The sequence below is a fragment of the Aulonocara stuartgranti genome, assembly GCF_965226115.1.
Source record: "Aulonocara stuartgranti genome assembly, chromosome: 1".
Lineage (NCBI taxonomy): Eukaryota > Metazoa > Chordata > Actinopteri > Cichliformes > Cichlidae > Aulonocara > Aulonocara stuartgranti.
This window is the reverse complement of record NC_138939.1, coordinates 8,563,940-8,567,342: the sequence shown is the minus strand read 5'-3', so window position 1 is coordinate 8,567,342 and position 3,403 is coordinate 8,563,940.

Below are 3,403 nucleotides of genomic sequence, written 5' to 3'. Positions count from 1 at the left end.
CTGCCTGCAGCCAAATGCGCCATTTCAATTATAGCGCAGGGCTTAGATGGAGATATCTGCCCAGAACACCCCCCTCTCTACTCTACAATGAAAGGAGGCAGCCTCCAGACTTTTGGAAAATAAGATTGTGCCTGATTATTGTTATTTTTCAACAGAGAAAGACACAATGCAAGTGATGAAGCGCTAAAGTGTTGCGCCACTTCAGCACAAAGTAAAAGGGGGAAGAAGGAGTCAAGCAGGTGCTCACGCCAAGGAGACGATTATTTATTTATTTGCATGTTTGTTTATTTGCGGGTAAATAACTGTGAATAATTGATGCAACATCGAGCCCAGTAATTACTCCGTACCAGAATCGTGAGAGGGGTGTAATATTCGTTTCTTGATATTTGGCGCCAACCAGTGTAGGAACTTATTATTGGTCCATAGGAAATACATCAATTCACTCAGTATTTTGGAGCCTCGTTTATCCCGAATAGTATTAACATTCTTTTTAAGCACATAGATTTCCAAAGCAATATCACTATGATACTCTTCTAACATTTTCTTATCATATATATATATATATATATATATATATATATGTGTGTGTGTGTGTGTGTGTGTGTGTGTGTGTGTGTGTGTGTGTGTGTGTAACAAAGCGAGAGAGAGAGAGAGAGAGACAGATTTATAGAAAATCGGCATAAAATAACAGATATTTAAATATAAAATTAAAAAGTGCTGGTGATATTTGACAGCAAGCTGATGGATGTGTGAGAATGCGCCTCTCCTTGAAGCAAGTGAAGTCTTTATAATTAGAGAGACCTCAGCGTGCCTCAAGCGCTCCCTTCTTCCCCTCTGGCACAGATTTGTTGCTTCCAGAGGTACAGACTGGAGGGAAAGAGGGATTTTTTTTCTCATTAAAGGAAACAAGCCCGGAGTTAGTTCAATTACATGAAGTATGCAGGGATGTTGTAAATTTAAAGATTTAAATAGCTTACAAAGTGGCCCCGGGCCCCATCAGTTAATTTCCTTAATTTATGGATTTTATCGGTGTCTATGTGGAAGGGAAGAAGTAGGTCATCTTGAGGATTTGCATGCAGCTTTGAGATTTCCCAAATCTAAACATCTGTCCTCCTGACCAGCACATCAGCAAGTGAGAAGACAGACAGGTTTCCATTTCCATTTTCTTAACCGTCCAAAAAACTGTCCCTACGATTAGTGTTTTTTCTTAGTTAAGAGTTAAAAAATGTAGATCTGATTGTACTATTTGACCCAGGTAATGAGATTATAGATGTTTGGTCTCCCTGATGCAGGCACAGAGCGAGATAACAGCTCTGATCTAGTTTTCTTTAAAGGATTATTCCACATAATTTCTTCATTATTTTAAATGTTTACTTATGTAAAACTACAAAATGAACATAGATATTTGCTCAAATCTGAGTCAAGATGTTTATGTTGCAACGTGAAGCATTCAAACTGCATACATCAGTCAAAATTTCAAAGTCTCCTTCAGACATATGTTAATGTAGTATATGAATTAATGCATGACCCCGAGAAGAATAACTTTGCCTCTAGGTTCAAATGCAAGGTGCTATTACTTATGTTGCCTAAAGTGGCACAGAGGACAATGCTGTGCCTTTCTCCAGCTTTATCACAAGAGGATAAAGCTGGAGAATATATATTTCTACTATATATTAATCACAGCATCAACGGTGTATTGCATGCTTTATGCCTCTGAGGGATAAATTGTACTATATTTTTTTATTAAAAACAATTTATTCCACCTTCTTTTTTGTGGTACAGACACATGCTTACCTTTTTTTTTTGTTTTTTTTTGCTGTAAGCAGGTCAGATATCTGACACCAATGAATGAGTGCATGCTGGTATTTATTTTTTAATCTGGAGGATATACTTATTACTCAAATGAAAGATGGAACATGGCACCATCTGCTGGCTAGGTGTAACACTGTGAACAAAAAAATGCATATTGATGAGTTTAATTATTATTAATTCCTTTATTTAAACATGTTGTCTCATTGAGATCAAGATATCGTTTTCAACAGAAACCTGTGTATGAAAAACATATTCAATTATGACATCAACTTTTTTTTTTAAATCCAGCCTCCCCCCCCAAAAAAAACATAGGGTTGGATTTGATACTAGCATTGGGGTCAGAGTATCTCAGAGGATTAAAAAAAGCATGTACAAGGGATCTTAGTGTGGGATATTGCAAATTTTGGTATTGATCTAAAATCAAGCAAATACAGGGTCAGTACTGCCGATACTGATACTTTTAAGCTATAAAGGCAGCTTATCAAGGGGAGAGCCACGTGTCATGATTCATAAGATGAATCATCAATTTGCAAATTCAGAGCATGCTTGAATGACCACTAATTCAAATTGATTTTTTTACTTTCCCCAATACTTATTTAACACAGAACACAACTTTCACCTTTTATGCATTTTAAAGCTGGGGTTTTTGGATACCTGGAATGTAAATGTGCCCGTCACTAAATCACTTTGGATCATCTTCTGTTGTTCAAATGTGCTATAAGCTACAACTCAAACAGATGTGAACTGGAACACACCTATTTGATTTATAGCTTCTATTTGACATAACTTTGATTTAAGGTTCAGACATTTTTCATAGTGCATGTTTGAAGTTAAAAAAATTAAACGCAAATTAAACAAATAAAGTATCTATCCTATCTTGACAGAATCAATTCAATACCAATGCCAGTATTGGTATTAATACTTTCAATATCTGGGTCTATCCAGCCACCTCTAGCTTTTGGATAAACCTAAATGTCACCTTTTAAAAACGTTCATATAAAGCCATAGAATGAAGCTTCATAGTCTTCTGTAGCTCAGTCCATTTGTAGGCAGCAAAGTAATGAAAAATTCCTTGAAGACGTTTCGCCTCTCATCCAAGAAGTTTCTTCAGAAGCTCCTCGGATGAGAGGTGAAACATCTGCAAGGAAACTTAAAGAAGTCCAGATGCTTTTCTTTCCAAGCTCCTTAGACTATGTTGACCTGGATGACTGAGAACCATCACAGACGTAATGAAAAATTGTTTTTCCAGGTTCACTGTGAATAACAGGTAATGTTAGCACATTCTGTGACCTGAAATTGCATGCAGTGCATTTAGAGCTAACCAAGCAATTTCTGCAGTAGAGCCTTGTAAATAAACACCACACACTGCCACTTTTTTCTGTTTCCTAAGGTTGACCATCCTACTTCTTCATAGAAGAGTGAGTAAGAAAAGACCTACACCAATTTATCATTGGTAAAGTACAATGTACTGTGATGCAAGAATCAAGAGGCTTCAAGGTGGATGAAGAAACACGACTATAAACAATATCACCATAAGAAATATGAATATCATTTTCTTGATTGGTGTTTCCAAAAGGGCTAATGAACTGCT